This window comes from Callithrix jacchus, chromosome 7 (assembly GCF_049354715.1).
Source record: "Callithrix jacchus isolate 240 chromosome 7, calJac240_pri, whole genome shotgun sequence".
Classification (NCBI taxonomy): Eukaryota; Metazoa; Chordata; class Mammalia; order Primates; family Cebidae; genus Callithrix; species Callithrix jacchus.
Window position 1 is genome coordinate 3,209,230 of NC_133508.1, and position 19,586 is coordinate 3,228,815.

Below are 19,586 nucleotides of genomic sequence, written 5' to 3' on the forward strand. Positions count from 1 at the left end.
ACGTCTCAAATAATTAGTTTGACTAAAGTTTCTTCTGGAACAATTTTCATTTTAACTGTCAAATCTGCCATTTATAGTCAATGAAACATACTTAAAAAAATTCCATCATTAACCTTTTTCACCCCATATAGCTGTATATGAATTATTGGTACAAATTAAAGGTTTCGGTATTTAAATCTCTAGGGCCTGCTGCAAGCTGTAAGAAATTCTTTCCGTTTAGTAACGTGTGTGTGCATGCACGTGTGTGTGTTTGTGTTTGTGCGTGTGTGTGTGTGTGTGTGTGTGTATGTCTTTGAACAAAAAGGAAATGCTATATTTGTAGAGTATGTTTTCTTGAACAAGGTTTTGGGAAAAAAGTTCTGTTAGAAAGGGATGTTTTCCACTTTGTCTACTATGGAACACTCTCCTCTTTGTCTATTTATTGTATATTTTTACAACATACAATAAATAGACAAAACTAAGAAGTCCCTGGATTATGAGAAGTCTGCCTCTCTGTTTAGTAATTTATGGAGCACATGGTCAATATCAGCTCAATTAGGACTAGTGAAATGCTACCTTCTCTTCTTCGAGATCCTGACTCCATGCTATCCATTCCTGTTTGTCTCTCTCCTGTTCTAGACTGTAGGTCCCATGAGGGCAGCAGCTTGGGTGCTTTTGTAACATCTCCATCACCAGCACTTAGGAGAACGGTGCCTGGTGCAAAGTGCTGGGTAAAACTGAACACACTGCATCAACCAAGAGGGCTTTTTTTCAGGTCCTTCCCATTTATGTTGGGGACAATAAAAGATTTTATCGCCTGAATGACTTTGAAGAGAGAAGAAAATTAGGTAGTACAACTCTGGAAATTAAGAGTATTTTCACCATGTATCCTGTTGAATTAGCGGATCTAGAAAAGAAATTGTTAGACAAAGCCTATGCATGTTGGGAATGGGGAGCTGGGACACACCATCTTTTAACGTCCTACACAATTTTTATCTCTTTTCTTTGATCGTTTGGAGTTTTATTTTTATTTTTATTTTTGTTGTTGTTATTTGAGACAGAGTCTGGCTTTATTGCCAGGCTGGAGTACAATGGTGTGATCTCGGCTCACCACAACCTCTGCCTCCCAGGTTCAAGCGATTCTCCTGCCTCAGCCTCCCAAGTAGCTGGGATTACAGGCATGTGCCAGCATGCCTGGCTAATTTTTTATTATTTACTTTTTTTTAGTAGAGATGGGGTTTCTCCATGTTAGTCAAGCTGGTCTTGAACTCCCGACCTCATGTGATCCACCCACCTTGGCCTCCCAAAATGCTGGGATTACAGGCATGAGCCACCATGCCCCAGCCCCACTCCCTAATTTTACTGACAGATCCTTGAGTGTTTTTCCAACTGGTTCTCAGGAATTGATTCTTTCTATGACAAACATGGATATATGTATATTTGAGGTTTTGAAAGCAGTTATGGGGTAAAATGGTATTTATTAAGAATATGGGGGTAAAACTGTATTTCTCAGGAGTATGGGGTTAGAGCTCAGTTTAAACTCTCCCCACGTGTACCAGAGGCAGGGGCATGGGCATTAATTACAGCGCTATCTGCAAGAGAAGCAACTTACATGCCCAGGAATTAGGTCATGGCTCAGTAAACGGTGCTATGGATGTTGTGTGCAATCTAGGGAGTGGTTAGAAAGAATGAGGTAGACTTCTATGTTTTAATATAGATGGGGTTGAACATGGTGGCTCATGCCCATAATCCCAGCACTTTGGGAGGCTGAGGTGGGAATATGGCTTGAGGACAGGGTTTCATGACCGGCTGGGAAACATATTGAGACCCCATCTTTACAAAAAGTAAAAATAAAAATTTTATCCAGGTACGGTGACACTTGCTGGTAAGCCCAGCTCTTTGGAAGGTGGAGGTGGGAGGATCACTTGAGCCCAGGAGATCCAGGCTTCAGGGAGTTGTGACTACACACTGCACTCAAGCCTGGATGACAGAAGGAGACAGACCCCGTCTCTCAAATTAATTAATTAAAAATGGATAGAATTACAAGTCATGCTGAGTAATAAAAATAAGAAGATACAGAATAATATGATTTAGTTTAAGGAGGTTTCTGTTTAAAAATAAAAGACACAGATGAATAAAATATTCCATGGGTACATTTCACTCTGGACATGGATGGCAACAGTGCTGGAAGGGAACACAGCAGCATGACCCATGGTGGACTCTGTAGAGAGGAGAACGCAGGTGGCATGATGTCCTGATTACTGCAGCTTGATAAAACATCTTGAAATCATACACCGTTAGCCTCCCAACTCTGTTCTTCTCTGTCAAAGTTATTTGATTATTTTAGGTCCTCTGTGTGCTCACAGAAATTTTACCAAAAATTCTACCAAAAAGTCCTCTTGGGATGTTGACTTGTATTGCATTACATCTATAGATTCTTTTTGGGGAGAATTCATGTGTTAACACTATTGAGTCTTCTGACCAATAAATTCAGTGTGTCCATTTATTTGGCTCCTCTCTCATTTCTCTCCACAGTGTTTTATGTTTTCAGTGTACATATTTTAACTTCTTTTGTCAGATTTCTCCCCAAATACTCAATACTTTTGAAGGAATAACAGGTACAGTATACAGAAATACCATTTACTTCCATTTATATGTCTTGTATCTTGCCAACTTGTGAAACTTACTTATTAGTTCTAGTAGCTTTTTTATTAAGATTTTATTCAATTTTCTACATAGACAATCATGTTGTCTGCAGACAGACAGTTTAATTTCTTTCTTTTCAATGTAAGTGTCTTTTGTGTTGTACTTTTATATTGCATTCTTTCTGACCACACTGGCTACAACCCGCAATAGAATGGTGAACGGGAGTGGAGAGGGCAGACTCATTGTCTTGTTTCTGATCTTGGAGAAAAATAATTCAGTCTTTCACTATTAAATGCTATAGCAGCAGGACATTTTCTGCTACTAGATTAAGGAAGTTCCAGGTTGAGAACTTTCTCTTCTATTCCTAGTTTGCTGAGAATTTTTTTTTTTAATCAAGAATGGATGTAGAGTTTTGTCCAGTCCTTTCCTCAATCTACTGAGATAATTCTATGATTTTTTCCCGTGTAGCTCGTTAATGTGATAAATTATTTAAATTGATTTTTGAATGTTACACCAATCAGATCCCATTTGGTTATAATGAATGTCACTTTCTATAAATTGTTGGATTCAATTAGCTAAAATTTTGTTTAGAATTTTATGTCTATGTTCACCAGGGATACTGACCGTTAGCACCTTTGCTTGTGTTAACAGGGTGATGCTTGTGTTATAGAATGAATTGGAAAGTATTTTCTCTTTTTAACTTTCCAAAAGAGTTTGTGTAGAAATGGTACCATTTCTTTTTTAAATATTGGGTAGAATTCATCAATAAAATGCTCTGGTCTGTAGTTTCCTTTGTGAAAAAACTTAAAATTCAATTTCTTATTAGATATGGAAAGTCAGGTTATCTATTTCTTATTGAGTGAGTTTTGAAAACTTGTGTCTTGCAAAGAATTTGTCCATTTAATTTAAGTCAGGGGTTGGTTCTTAGCCCGTGATACGGTTTGGGTCTGTGTCCCCACCCATATCGCATGTCATGTCAACTTGTCATCCCCAGTGTTGGAGGTAGAGCCTGGTGGGAGGTGTTTGCATCATGAGGCGGATTTCCCTCTGGGGTTGTTCTCAAGACAGTGAGTCGGTTCTTGTGAGATCTGGTTGTGTAAGAGTGTGCAGCACCTCCCCACCTCTTCCTCCTCCAGCTCCAGCTTCCCTGTCTGTAAGTTTCCTGGGACCTCCCCAGCTCTGCTTCCTGTACAGCCTGCAGAACCATAAGTCAATCAAAGCTCTTTTATTTTTAAATTACCTAGCCTCAGGTATTCCTTTATAGGAGTGTGAGAACGAACTAGGACAGTCTGCAAGCTAAGAATGTTTCTTACATTTTTAAAGATTGGGGAAAAACATACATGACATAGACCATCTGTGGTCCTCAAAGCCAAAAGTATTCACTATCTGGTCCTCTACAGAGAAAGTTTGTTCACCCCTGATCTAAGTTGTCAAATCTATTGGCAGAAAGTTGTCATAATGCCCAAGATTATCTTTTTAATACCTGTTACTCTTCCAATCAATTTCTGTATTCATAAACTACGCTTTCTTCCCCACCCCACCCCCTAAGTCTAGCTAGAGGTTTGGCAATTTTATCAATCCTCTCAAAGAATCAGCATTTAGTTTCATCAATCTTCTTTGTTGGTTTTCTATTTTCTATTCCACTTTAACCTTCCTTATATCCTTTCCTTCATTTACTTCGGGTTTAATTAGCTCTTCTCTTTGTGGTTTCTTAATGTGGAAGCTGAAGTAACTGATCTGAAACTTTTCTTTGTTTCTAACCATAGAGGTTTAGTGCTAAAAGGTCTCCCACACCAGGAGGCTGAGGTTGCTGTGAGCCGAGATTGCTCCAGCTTTGTGACAGAGAGAGACTCTCTTTCAAAAGCAAACAAACAAACAAAAAAGGTCCCCCACAATAACCGCTTTAGGAGCATCCTTTGATGTGCTGTATTTTTATATCCATCCAGTTAAAGATACGTTCTAATGATCGTTTGATTTATTTGACCCATGGAGTATGCAGAAAGGTTTTATTTTAGCTTCAAATATTTGGATATTTCCTATTGATTTCTAATTCAATATTTTTATCATTTATATATTTTGCACCACTTGAATATTTTTGAATTCATGGAACCTTGTTTTATCACCCAGGGTCTGAACTATTTTGCTAAATGTTCCACGTACACTTAAAAAGAATGTGAATTCTGTTATTGGGTGTGACGCTTTATAAATGTCAATTAGGTCAGGCTGCTTCAAGCGTTGTTCAAAGCTTTTATACCCGTACTGATTTCCTGTCTACTTGTCCTATCAGTAATTGAGAGAGGAATGTCAAAAACTCTGACTATGTGGATTGTCCATTTTTCCTATGAGTGTTTGCTTCCTGTATTTTGAGGATCTGTTATTAGAGGCAATACAGTTTAGAATGACTATGTCTTTCTGATTAGCTGATGAACTGAGCATTTGATGATGATCAGATGACCCTCTTTATCCCGGGCAATATAGTCTTTGCTCTGAAATCGACTTCGTCTACTACTAATGAGCCATTTCAGCTTTCTTTTGATTCGTGTGTTACTTTCTTAGGGCTGATAAAAGAAATTATCAGAAAATAGGTGGCTTAAGAAGTAGAAATTTACTCTCTCATGAGGGAGATCCTAGGGGCCTCACACGGGAGCGATCCCCACAGATCTCCCTCAGTCATGGGCGTAGCTCATGTGGCCCTCCAGACCTGGCTCTTTTCTTTCTCCTTTTGTCCGGCACACTCTCTCTTCCAGGTTTGGGACCCTCTCGCTGGACGAGATTCCCGGGCTCACGTTCAGTTCACAACACTCTCAAATTTCTGGAAGCTAGAAGTCTAAACTCAAGATACTGGCCTATGCATGCTCCCTCTGAAGAGCATCAGCTCAAAAGGTTCCAAATATCATCACATAATTCACATAAATTAGGTTTGGGTGAGACACTGGGTATGATCCAATCTGGGGAAATTCTTGTCCGTCTGTGGACCTGTGATACTAGAAAACAAGTTATCTGCTTGTAAAATACAACAGTGGGTCAGGCATACAATAGACTTTCCCATTCCCCAAGGGAAAAAGTTAAAGAAATAAAGGGGTTACTGGTCTAAAGGAAGTTTGAAACTCAACAGAGAAGGTTCCATTAGTCTTTAGGGCCAGATAATATTCTTTGTGCCTTGATCCACCCTCTGAGCCCAAGAAGACTGAACCAGTCAGTGTTTCTGGGCCTACAGAGCCCACCCTGGCCTCTCCTCTATGCTCACTTTTCCGACCTCTGCCTTTGGAGCTATTTCTTTTCTTTTTCTAGAAAGGTAGAACGGGTGTGTAGTTGAGAATCCTAGAAGCTCGACACGCTTCTTTCATTTTATTCTTTCTCTGTCCCCTTTGGTACAAACTGTCAGTTTTTCTGCTGAGATCATGTTCTCAGAAAGCTCGTTGCTCTCCTGTACCTGCTGCGGGAGACATATCATTACACAGGACGATTCTGTACGGATCCTTCCGGATGACCCATCTCTGTCGCTGGCCTCTGCTAAGACGGTTGCTTGGGTCCATGAGTCACAGGCCTCATCTCTTCAGCAAACGTTTGTCCAGCCACACCTGTGGCCACGTTGTCTGGAGCATATTATCTGAATAGGTTGGGATTTTCCAAATCAAGTACTAGTCCTTCTTTGTTTAATAGTCACTTCCTCAATGTTTCTCTTTCCTCTCTCATTTTGCCTTAAGCGACAAGGAGAAAACAGGCCACACTTACGTGTGTGTGGGAATTTGTTTTTATTGGTGAAGAGGACATCGGGTGAGAAACGTCACCTTGGTATGCTCTACCTCCCAGAGAACGTCCATTTGCATTCTAGACCTCCTGGGCTGCTTTATGGAACTTTTTCTTCTTCTTGGAGCTGCTCTTGCTGCCAGCAGCCTCTTCAGGTCCACTGCCGACCGGCTCCTCTTTGGAGAATTTCCTTTTTTTCTTGGAGACACTTCTGTTGCTTGCCTTTTGGGGCCATGAACTGTTTTCTCCTTGGGTGAAGATTTCTTCCTCTTGGGAAGACTGGTGCTGCCAGTGGTCTCTTCAAGATTGCTACTCATCAATTCCTCCTTGGCAAAATATTTCTTTTTCTTGGGTTCGGAGAAAGAGATAGATGGGTCTTCCATTCCATTCTCCGAGGAACCTCCTGGGGCTTCTGCTTTTGCTTCTTTTTGGGTTTTCCACTTGTCTCCTCACACTCCTCCGGAGTACCGCTATTTTCTGAAGATGCCAGGGAAGTGCAGCCATCCATTTCTTTTCCTGCTTTAAGTGCTTCTTCTCCTGTTTCTCCAGCTTCCTGTTAATACCGCAGCTCCTTCCTCTGCCCAATCCATTGCTTCCTTCATGACATCCAGACTCTTGTGGGATCTCTCCAGTCTCATAGAAGGACCGCCGCTCTTCAACTTGTTCTCGAAGCTTCTCCCAAATACACCTGAGGGCACCTCAGAGAAGCAGTCGATTCATGAGGCAATACTGCATTTGTTTGCCAGGTATCATGAGACGCAGCCTTTGTTCTTGGTAGCTGCTCCAGGACACCCTTTCTACGTTTTTCTTGGAAATCTCTCCAGCTGAATCCCCAAGTTTGTTGCTTACAAGTTCCACTTTCCACCAAACCCTAGAAGGCAACTCAGCTACCTTTTCTACCACTTTCTAAAAGGCGTTATCTTTCCTCCCATGCCTAATAACATATTTCTTCTGCGACCTCACCAGAAGCACCTGAAATATTCTTATTTCTACCAACGATCTGTTCATGGTGATACAGGCATTCTCTAAAATGGTAAATGCTTTCTCTACCATGGTCTTTACCTCTTCCTGAGCCCTCATCAGAAACATATTTAGCATCTGTATTTCTACCAATAATCTCTTCAAGGAATTCTAAGCTTCTCCTGTCATGGGGCCTCAAAATTCTTCCAGCCTTTACCCATTACCCAATTCCACATCTACTTCCACATTATTAGATATTTGCACAATAGCCCCCATTCCCCAGTACCAAAATCAACGTTAGTTTCCCAGGGTTATCATTACTAATTACAGATGGTCCCAGGCTTACAATGGTTCAACGTATGATAGTTCAACTTCAGAATGGGTTAATCAGGATGGAACCCTGTCCTAACTGAAGGGGCACCTGCACCAGAAACAAGGTGCCTTCAAACAACACAAGTTTATTCTCTCACAATCCTGGAAGCTAGAAATTTGAGATCAAGATGTTGGCAGGGTCACCCTCTGTCTGAGGATGCCACAGAATAACATCTTGCCTCTTCCTGCCTTCTGGTGTTTGCCGAGAACCCTTGGCATTCCTTGGCTGGCAGCTGCATCCCTAGAGTCTGCCTCTGATGTCACCTGTCCTTTTCTGCATGTTGTCTGTACCTCTTTGTCTCCTCTTTTCCTTCCATAAGAATACTGGCCATATTGGATTTAGAGCCCACCCTGATCTAGTGTGCCCCCATCTTAACTAATTATATCTCCGAAGAGCCTATTTCTAAATAAGGTCATATTCTGAGATTCTGGGTGGACATGAATCATTCACAGACACTATTCAGCCCAGGATACATGATGTATCTTTTTTCATCCTTTCCCTTTTAATCTGTTTATATTTTTATATGGGCAGTTCATTTCTGCCTGTAGAATCCTAGCAGTTCAACAGCCTTCTTTCATTTCATTCTGTCTCTGTTCCCTTTAGTACAAGCTGTTGGTACAAGCTGCTTATATTGGCAGAAGCATACAATTGAATCTTGCTTAATTAACAGCTTATGATCCCCATTGTGGAGGGAAGACCCTTCTATATGCTGTACCCATTGCCCTGTGAACCTAGAGGTGTTCCTGTCTGCCTGATGGGAATGGACACTATTTTCAGTCTTGTGTAATGACCAGTCACCTTTAATCCTTTAAGTGGTTCTCTCTCCAGCTTCCAGGAGTTTCTTTACATGCCTAGTTGATGAGTACTAAGCTAAGTGCTAAAGGGGTACTTTCTACAGATCTCTGACGTTTTCACTCTACATAGCTGTCAGCTCTCTAGTACTCTGCTGTGAATTTTAGCCACCTTAGTATTCCTGGACTCTCAGCTTTGTTTCCTCAACTCAGGGAGTCTCCCAGCCTCCTTGTCCCCTTCCACATGCCTTGAGCCATGGCCTGGAAACTATCTCAAAGCAGCAAGCTGGGGGAGCTTAGGGCTCATACACTTGTTTCTCGTCTCTGAGGGATCACTGCTCTGCATTGTCTGATGTCCAGTGCCTTGCAAACTTTTCAAAAGTGTATTTTATTAATATATTTTAAAAATGTATTTAATATATTTTGTCTTTTTTTTTTTTTTGCTTTTTTGTCAGACAGGAGAACAAATCTGGTCCACGGTACTCCATCTGGGTCAGAAGCAGACATCCTGCAGTTGAATTCTTTGAAAGTGGAAAACAAATTGTGAAATTGAAATTTTCTTGAACTGGAAAAGGTTTGTCCAGCCACACCCTTGGCCACATTGTCTGGAGTATATTATCTAAATAGGCTGAACATTTTCCAAATCAACTCCTGGTCCTTCTTTGTTTAATAGCTCCTTCCTCCATTTTTCTGTTTCTGCTCTCATTTTGCTGTAAGCAGCAGGGTGAAAACACGCCATACTTTCTACATTTTTTCCTGGAAATCTGTTCAGCTAGACTCCTAAGTTTGTTGTTCATAATTTCTATTTTCCACCAAACCCTAGAATGCAACTAAGCTATATTTCTGCTCCATTCCAGGGAAGGTCAAAAATGTATAGGGTGGATAATACTGACGAATTCACATCAAGATGCTGAATATTTCTTTCTTGGGAAATATCTTTATGGGATAAGTCCATAGAGGACATCAGGAGGCAGCTGGGCTCAGGGGTTTGATCTCCTGGGTTTACGTCTTGGTTCTCAAATGTATCAGTCAGCTGTGTGACTTCAGCCAGGTTATGTCACATATGCACCTCAGCATCTCATCCGTGAAATGTAGATAAATTTGGACTCTTGTAAGGATTTAACGTGATACCACTCAGTACAGTACCAGGCATATAGTAGCTAGTACATTTGACTTTCAATAAATACGGACTCATTTATTATAACTTCTACTTCATACTACCTAGAGACTACAAGTGGAGCAACATAAGAGTGAATTAACACAAGGTAGAAACATATTGTTGTGCCCTGTCAGTGTGTGAATGGGATTAGCACCATTTATCAATATTATGCCTAGCCTGGCATGGTGGCTAATCTTGGTACTTTGGGAGGCCAAGGTGAGTGAATCACTTGAGGTTGGGAGTTTGAGACCAGACTGGCAAACAGGGAGAAACCCCGTCTCTACTAAGATTACAAAACTAGCTGGCTGTAGTGGCGCACACCTGTAATCCCAGCTACTCAGGAGGCTAAGGCAGGAGAATAGCAGGCAGAGGTTGCAGTGAGACCAGATGGTACCACTGCACTCCAGCCTGGGTAACAGATAACAGAGTGAGACTTCGTCTCACACACACACACATTTATGCCTGACAGGCTTCCCTTGCTCAATTCATTTTTCTTTCTTTCAAGTGGCACATTTATCGTGGAACATAGTAGATTCCCCTTTCTAGTTAACTGCACATTCCCTAAGTTCAGACAAATTTTTATTATTATCTGCCTAAAATTCCATCCTACTGTATGATTGAAACCAGGGCCTGGGAAGTCTCTGTGCTAGAGGAATTTTCAAGTTATCTTTCAAACTGTGCCATGTATCTGAGGCTCTGATAAAGCAGATCTGCTTCAGAACAATGTGAGACAAATCAAGTTACTCAGAATCTCACGATGTGGTCAGGCTGCTTACAGCATCAAAGCTTAGTAACTTCAGACATTACATTAAAATCATAAAGTTGGTGCCATTGAGCTGGTGAGATGATTCATCATCACAAATCCAGTAACATGTTACCAACTCTCAGACCCCAATGTTATTCTACTTGGCTCTTTATAATCCATTTTAGGGTTCACATTATACCTCCTCCCTGCGCTTCAAGTGTTGGACTCTCACCCAGAGCAGTAAACTCCTGAGATTACTTCCAATTCTTTTTTGCCCAAAACGAAAAATCTATCATTTTGACTTTTTTTTTTTGACTTATAAGAATCAAGTTAAAAACTTGATTTGTTGTTAAAATTGTCTATAAGCTTCTGACTCATATTTATTTCTGTTATGGTTAACACAGTCATTCTGCTCCAAGAACTCTCCCTGATTCCAGAAACCACGAAGAGCACCCAGCACCTGCCTTCTGATATGGTTTGAATCCGTGTCCCTACCCAAATCTCAGGTTGAGTTGTAATCCCCAGTGTTGCAGCTGGGGCTCGGTGGGAGGTGATTAGATCATGGGGGGCGGTTTCTCACCATCCCCTCGGTGCTGTTCTTGTGATGGTGAGTGAGCTCTCATGAGATCTGGTTGATTAAAAGTGTATGGCACCTCCCTCCTCTGTCTCTTGCTCCTGTTCCCACCTTGTGAGACATGCTGCTCCCTTTTTGCCTTCTGCCATGACTAGAAGCTTCCCGAGGCCTCCTTGGAAGCAGAAGCCACTTTCCCGTACAGCCTGCAGAACCATGAGTCAATTAAACCACATTTCTTTGTAAATAACTCAGTGTCATGCATTTCTTCATAGCAATGTGAAAATGGATGACTACACCTTCCTAGACTGGGTTTGCTCTGGGAACTTTGTACAGTAGACAAGGCCATAGTTTTAGGTCCTGCAGCCCCACACACCCAAGTCCGCAGTGGGGTCCTGTAAATCTTGCATCCTACTCCTGCCTGACTCCTGGGTTTAAGCTGTTGTTCTCACAAGAGTTGATCTGGAAACCACTTGGATGGCAAAGGAACTGTTGGAGGCCTCATATATTGCAGCACTGCTATAATCTTAGGGCTCACATAATTAAGCTCTTTCTTTATGTGTAATTATTTTCAAGCTGCTCAGAAACTTGCTGTGTGGCCTTGAGTGAATAATCCACCCTCTCTTGTGTCTCTGCGTGAAATGCCCTGCCTCTGCAAAATAAGAATTTTATCGACCTCCCTCACTGGGACTTGGGCTGGATTAATTTGTTCCTGTATTTTAAAGGGCAGTTAATTCCAATTCTTGCTTCAAAGCCAAGTGTTAGAATGTTCTGTTCTAATGTTATGCAGGGTGTCCACAAGGAGCTAGTATTAGAAAGGATACAATGAAGAGAAAACAATCCTAAGAAGGAAGACCAAAAACGGTATCAGTGTTTTCCTCTTTCTTTGTTTGACTTTCAAGTCCTTTCACGTCCCCCCGAATGTGAGGAATAACCAGGCTTCATCTTGCTTGACAAACACATTTTCCTGTGTCAGCTTCACACAATAACATCAGAAATCAACTCTATGTCCTTTTTCTCCTCTACGTCAATACCCAATGCCTTCCTCCATGGTGGCTCTACAGAAATCTGGAGTGAGGCTGGCGGTTTTCCAGTGAATTGGAACAACATGTAGAGCCTGGCAGTAGATCTGGGGAATGACCCGTTGTCCAAGTTCACAGTGTGTCCCAGATAGCTCAAATCACAATGGGAACTTATTTTGCCATTCCTCTAGAAGGCAAATAACAGCAATAGAAACTCCACTAATGAGAAGGAATGGGGAATAGGGCATTTGGATACACGGAGATTTCCATTTCTAGACTTTGTGGTTGAAACTCTTAAGTGTGAAGCAATTCACTGTCAGAGGCTCAGTCTACAGGAACAAGGGGTGCCTTCTGTTTGTGGATGGAGAGGATCTGAGGAGCTCTCATGCTGCACAGGAGTGTGTGCTCCAGATCAGGCCAAGGAGATGAGCAGCTCCGGGGGACGAGGCAGAAGGAACAATCACAGGGGTGGAGCACCGGAACCTGGGTCCAGGTGGGTGAGTGACCTTGGCCAAGCGACTGGACATCTCTAGTCTCTAGGGAAGCTTCCTGCCGAAACCTGATTGTGACCCTAAAGATATTCTAGAAGCTGTTTGGGTTTTAGCAAATCTATGCCATTCCCTTCTATGCTTACTTATGCCATACTTTCTTAATTATGTCTTGCTCTCGAAAGTGGAGTTTAAGAAAGCAACCCCAAACAAGAGTTTCTATTTATTTGGGCTCTAATTAAATAAAGGGTTTTTTTTTTTTTGGCATATCATTGCTTGGGCTACTTGATGAATGTCCCATGTCTTGAAATAATGGAAAATCATTAAGGTAAACATATTTTAAAGAATAAAACTAGCAAGCAGTACTGCTCAAAAGGGAATGGTTGCCAGAACTTATGTTTTTCTAGCACTCAGGATACACTGTGTCATCTGCTCCTCCCAGTGACCCTGCGAGGATTGACGGCCCAATTTAACACCACTTTACAGATGAGACAACAGACTTGGAGTGATTAACAGACTCTTCCAAGATCACAGAGGTAATAAGTGACAGGATGGAGACCAGAAGCCAGAGGTGATCTGACCTCGAGGCCTGTGACTCTGTAAATCCATCCAGACTGCCCGTGCAGCTAATAAACATCCAAGCAGCCGCATCGAGTCAGGGAATGACTCATGAGGCCTGAAGTCAAGTCTGGGTCGAAGTTCAGCTTTGCCCCCTAAAAGCTCACGTCCCAGTCACAACATCATCTGAGCGGCTGTTGGTCCATTTGAAAAATGAGAAGTAGGACACATACCTCTCAGGGTTGTTGCAAGGATGGAATTCAGGCTATGTATGTAAGTACCCAGTACTGCAACTGGCACAGAGAAGAAATTCAGTAAAAGGTGCGGCTGCCTTGGATAACAATGATCATGAGATGAAAGAGAAATGTCTGAGATTTTGTCCTGTACAACGTGAAGAGCAATTCTTTAAACTTTGTCTTAGAGGAAGGAACAGCACTTCTTCCACGGAGTGTGCCTATCAGGGTAAGGAGTGTTGCCTGCTCTGCAGATGCCCTTGTTTGGCTAAGAATTTATAAGAGAGTTAACCACAGTCTATTCCCAGTCGGTTACATTAACATATGGGAAAAACAATACAAATAATCCTAAAGAGATAATCCAAAAACTACTTACATTTGTTCTCACCTAGAGTCTATATATCTAATCATCTGGAGATCACTTTAAACCTATGGAACAAAAACCTAAGCATCCAGCTTCCCCACGATGCTGGTCTCTTTAATCACTTCCTATGTCTTCTCAGTTGCGGAAATGGAAGACACATTTTGCACGTGGATATGGAGAACAACTAACACTAGCGTCACCTCTCAGCAAAAGTCCTACCTTCCAAGGCAGAGAGGTGCTTAGTGCTTGGAAGGAAGTTTTCTTTCAACAAATGGGCAAGTCCTAAACAACCCAAAATTTCATCCATGTCCAACAGACTATGGGGAAAATCAGCAAAATTATGAAGTAATCACTTCAAGGATTGTAATAATGCACAACTGAATTTGATACTATGTTTTTTAGTCGTCAAAGCATTTTTTTGCCATGACATTTTGCAAAGCTCAGCCAGTCTTGTAAGTTGGTCTAGAGGGGCAGCTGCTGAGGCGTAGGGGGTCATGCACTCACATCCTTAAATCTGAGTCTGTGGGCCTTCCTTTCTACGATGTGTCCATGATGTGGACAATTCACCCTTGCGTGATCCATGCCTAGATATAAAGCTACGTAGAAATACCCCTGATTTCCAGAAAGCTGGTCAATATCTGCTCAGATCATCTTCAAACCTCATATATCACTATTCTTATTCTCTTCGGCTATTCATTTGACTCTCATTTTGAATCGGAGAGAAAAAAGTCACGAGAACTCACCATATTCACATGCCACTAAAATTTTATCAGTTGCAGTTTGGGGCAAAACAAAACAACAAAACAAAACCACTCCTCATTGTGACCCCGACCCCATTGTGTCCATTTCGGGAAACTGCATACTGTTGATTTTAGCATAGAAGATTAAGGTTAAAGTGGATCCACATTGGTGCAGGACTCTCCTAGGGTAACTTCCCCAAATTTATCATGCACAGGAGACTACACTCTTTCAGGAAGAGAAATGGTTCCTGAAAATTCCAGATGGGCTAAGGACTTTCCCCAGAATCAGAACCAGAATTTAAGTTGTGTTACTCTGAAAGACTCTCCCATGCAATACTCTTGGGTTATGCCCTCTCCTAGGGCTGGCGCAGGTGAGGAAGGACGCTTGGCCCGCAGGTATATACCTGGAGGTGGCAGAACTATGTTCTTAATATCAGTGCCCAAGCCAGGCTAGATCTGCACATTTGCAGACTTTTATTAGACTTTTATGAGAAAGCAAAAGTCAGCCTGACATGGGCCAGAGACTGCTGGAGGTCTTTTGAGAGAAAACATATCACCAAATATTGCATGTTTCTGATGATCAGACATTCTCCAGTTCTGACAGAGTATGTGCAAAACCTCTGATTTTAATGAAGAAACCATTCACAATAATATATACTTGCTTAGGGATAGCAAAAAAAAATGTTATTTTAAAAGATATTACCTGCAGTGATAAACGTCAGCCTATTTATCACTATTTTGTATCATGCTGCCTAGAAAAGCAAAACCTCAGAGCCCCGTAAGTGGAGTACAGTATATGATTTCTTCGAAACTTTATTATGTGTAGATTAACCCCCGCGAAATGCCTCCATCACACGGCATTACTGGGGAGAGGGGAGAACAACAAGACAGCAAATCCGTGGATTTCAGAGTGAAAATCCCGCAGGCTTAGTTCCTTCTCTGTTGGATCTGCCCACATGAACATTTTATATTAGAGGATTCTAAGTCACACAACCTCTTTCTGCTTTCTCTTCATCACAGAAGGTTTTACATTAAGAGTTTTGCATTTTTTGACAAGAGAAGAAACCAAGGTGATGGGCTGTCCCTTTGACGGGTGGGGGTCCCTTCTCTGGGCACAAACTCATTCAATTATTTAATAAGCACTAAGAGTGTATGATTTGCTTGGGTTGGGTAGGAAGACAAAGAGGAGAGTGACATGGTTCCCACCCCAAGAAGCCTATGATCTACTGGGGCAGACAGACCATGGTGTAGATAAATAACGAATCAATTATAAAGATATATGGACAATGTGCTAAGGGGTTTCAGAAAAGAGATACTAATTTTGGCGACAGACGGTAATAACTGTTTGTTCTGGGTCTTGAAGGGCAAGCCCAAGGTTGTGAGGATAAAAGCGTGTTTCAGGTGGAGAGAACAGATCAGGCGAAGGCATGGAGGGTATGAAAACACTGCTCGAGCCTGGGGTGTGCAGACTTTCCGGGGTGGCTTCTGCCCGGGTTCACGGAACACACAGCAGAATTGCTGAATGAGGCTGGACAAGGGGCATCTTGCTTTTTTCTTTACCCACAAAAAAATCTTATATGTGAAGCAAAGTCTCTGTGTTCTATTTGTTAGTCTCAGAAAGATCCAAATTCACTGATCTAACTGGTCCTTATAATTCAACGCTGTTCTGTTACCACATGGTAATTTTTAGCTAAGCTCAGAGTTATGGTGTGAGATGAAACTGTTCCCCCAACTCATTCCCCAAGAGAATTCAATCTATAGGGGTGCCTGCACCATGCCATCCCCACCCTGCGTGCACCATTAAATTTCCTTCGGAATGTGTCCAGTAAGCAAGTCATGCCAAGAAGGAATGTCTACTTTCTTTCTGCTCCCATCTAACCCAAAGTGATTTTCCAACATTTATCTCTCTTGTTATTTAGAAATTTAGTAATGTAAATAATTTGCTGTTTTATCCATAAATCTTATGTACATGTACCAAAACCCATGTTTGCATGATAGAGATGATCTGATTGGCTGTTGGTATATTTTTTATAACCACCTTTAGAATAATAATGTTCTAGTTGTCTTTTTGTCCCCACCCCCCAATACAGCCTGTGCATCAAAAGTCTACACAGGCCAGGCATGGAGGCTCATACCTGTAATCCCAGCACTTTGAGAGGCCAAGGCGAGCAGATCACTTGAGATCAGGAGTTTGAGACCAGCATGGCCAACATGGTGAAACCCAGTCTCTACTAAAAATACAAAAAATTAGCTGGGGGTGGTGGCATATTCCAGTAATTCCAGCTACTCAGGAGGCTGAGGCAGGAGAATCGCTTGAACTTGGGAGGGAGAGGTTGCAGTGAGCCCAGATTGTGCCACTGTCCTCTAGCCTGGGTGACAGAGCAAGACTCTGTCTCAAAAAGAAAAAAAGTCTACACAGACCAATTGCATTTTCATCTTTTCTCTGAAGAGTTTCCCAGACAATTTTAATTTTTTTGTTTCAGTATTCCACCAGAAGCTTTGATGTATAAATTTCTAAGAAGTAAAAAAACAAGGACAACTAGAAACTTTTTTTTCAAAGTCTGCATATTATTCTAAAAATAGTTTTAAAAAATATACAGCAACCTCCAAACAGATAATCTCAATCATGCAAACATGGGTTTTGGTACTTTTGGTATTTCTTTTTCCCACTCAACAGAAGCAAAATCAATTGGACAAGCGGCCCAGTTGATTCAATTGAACTTTGCAAACTACCACCCTGTCATAATAATATGCGTGGAATCGCCTGCCCGAACTGCTTACATAACGGCTCTTATCACATGAGATTTATCAGCAGCTGCATTTTTCTTGGTAGGCTGGAGCCCAATGAAGTCAATGGTGAAAGAGTCCTATTAATCACAGTTGAACTTCGCGTGCTATCTGTGATACCTTGTAAAAAAGAGGGTGATAAAAAAGATGCATAGTGACACCGACTGTCAGAAATGCTTACAGGATGATGTGCCTGTATCAGATGGCTTTGCAATTGGATTGGCATTCAACATTCTACAAGTGGAGTTTAGAAAAAAAAAAAAAACAAAAAAAACAATGCTACAAATCTGGGAAGGAATAGCTCTAGGCTTCTGCCAGTCCCTGGTTATTTTAGACCTGGCGACAGGGAGTTAATGCATGAGAAACTACCAAGGCAGTCATTTGAAACTGCAAATTCAGGAGGCCTAGGCAAAAATCTGTCTCCCCTTCTCCCCCTACTCCCCAAACCTCATCGCATCTAGAAATGCATTTTCTGTGACAGGCCCTTGTTTGGCATATCACAAACAGCTTATAAATAATGTCAGCTCCTCGCTCATTAATTTTGTGAATTTTTTTTTTTTTTTTTTTCTGAGACAGGGTCTCACTCTGTCATCCAGGCTGGAGTGCAGTGGCGTGATCACAGCTCACTGCAGCCTTGACCCTCCAGGCTCAAGAAATCTTCTCATGTCAGCCTCCCAGGTAGCCGGGACCACAGGCATGTACCCACATGCTTGGTTAAGTTTTAAATTTTTGCAGAGATGGTGTCTCACTATATTGCCTCGGCTGGTCTTCAACTTCTGGGCTCAAGCCATCCTCTTGCCTTGGCCTCCCAAAGTGCTGGGATTACAGGCATGAGCCACCGTGCCCAGCTTCATTTCCTTTTTTAATGCACATACACGTTCAGGCTCTTGTTCAATTGTCAGAGTCTTCTTTGTGTACCTGTGCAACAGTTTCATTTGTCAAAAATGTAAATATCAGGAGGGCAGCCCCTCTGTTGGCACTTTGCCTATGCTCTGCATGTTTCAGTGTTCAGTGAGAGTTCTAAAATGATGAGGCTCAAAGTTGTTTATGAAAGGCTTTTATATTATATTATCACTATGGGTGACAGTCTTCTCCCAATAGCTTTGTCTTGAAGAACAGTTAAAGGGGTAATAGATAGTCAAGTGATTTATGCTGGTATAACTAACTTGGGCTAAAAACAGTGCTTGATACACAGACTCAATAAATAACTATAAAAAGAGAGGAAGGAGGAAAGGAAGGAAGGAAGGAAGGAGAGAAGGGTAGGAATGAAGGAAGGCAAGAATGAAGCAAGGAGAGAAAATGACCCTGGATAGAACATTAATTTAAAATATAAAAGATCCCCCATCTGGATTATTAGAATACCTAGAAAAGATGAGTTCTTTCTGATAACATGAGATATGGTAGGCAGATTAACGTTCTTCCAAAAACATCCACACTCTAATCTCTGGAATTTGTGGCAATGTCACTTTATATGCCAAGAGGGGTTTGCAGATGTGATTAAATTAAGGGTCTTCAAAGTGGAGAGAATACCCTGCATATCCAGGTGAGCCCAATGTAGGCACAAGAATCTGCATAAGAGAAAGGGGAAGGCAGGAGAAGGAGTGTCATGGGAGGAGACTGGGAGATGGAAGATGGGAAGCAGAGGTCAGACAGACGAGATCTGAATGTTGCACTGCTGGCTTTGAAGACGGAAGGAGAAGCCAGGAGCCAAGGAGTGCAGGTGACCTGTGGAAACTGGGAAAGGCACATCAATGAACCCTTTCTGGGGTCTCTGGAAGAAATCCTGGTCTCCAGAACTGTAAGACCATAAATGTATATTGTTTCAAGTCACTGCACTTACAGCAGCAATAGGAAAGTATTACATAAGATCTCCATTTGGTTTACCAGGGGCTTATGAAGACATTTTTTTTTGTATAATTTTTTAAAAACCTGTTCTTTGAGCTTGCCTGCTTTATGTAAGTATATTTATAAATTTCAGGAAGTCAGAGGAGGTTTGTCATACAGCTCATCACAATCAAGTTCTTGTCTTCTGCCTGTTTCCTGCTAAACTGAAGCCCAGATTCTAGATTTAGACTGGAACTGCACTTACATTTCTCATATAATTTTTAAGAACAACCATCTACCATTTGAAAACTTTTCTTCTAGAAAGTGTTTTCCTCCAGCATATACATTAGTATGAAGCATAGACCTATATGTAGTCTATAAAGAACTATCATTTAATTTTAGAAATCACTAACTAAGTGCTTAGCATGTACTAGGTAAGTGTTATGAACAGAGAGGACCACAGGAGGCATGTCACAATGGACATGTATGTATACATATAATCACTCAACACAAAAAGACCACGGGGCCCAAAGTCATGCTTAGTGGCACTGTGTAGAAGTGCAAAGGCTCGGAGGGAGAAATCCTTCTCAAGAAAT

At 41.6% G+C, this 19,586-nt stretch overlaps 1 protein-coding gene and 1 pseudogene across 7 annotated transcripts in view; both read right to left on the reverse strand.

Moving 5' to 3' along the window:
- The window catches only part of CELF2 (CUGBP Elav-like family member 2), an 859,904-nt gene that overhangs the window by 423,574 nt on the left and 416,744 nt on the right, over nt 1-19,586 (reverse strand). The window lies entirely within an intron of this gene.
- Nucleotides 1-19,586, reverse strand: part of LOC128928295 (uncharacterized) — a 44,707-nt pseudogene continuing 25,121 nt past the window's right edge. The window contains exon 1 of the transcript XR_013519466.1: nt 1-19,586. This exon is cut by the window's right edge and continues 25,121 nt beyond it. The product of XR_013519466.1 is annotated as an uncharacterized LOC128928295 (transcript).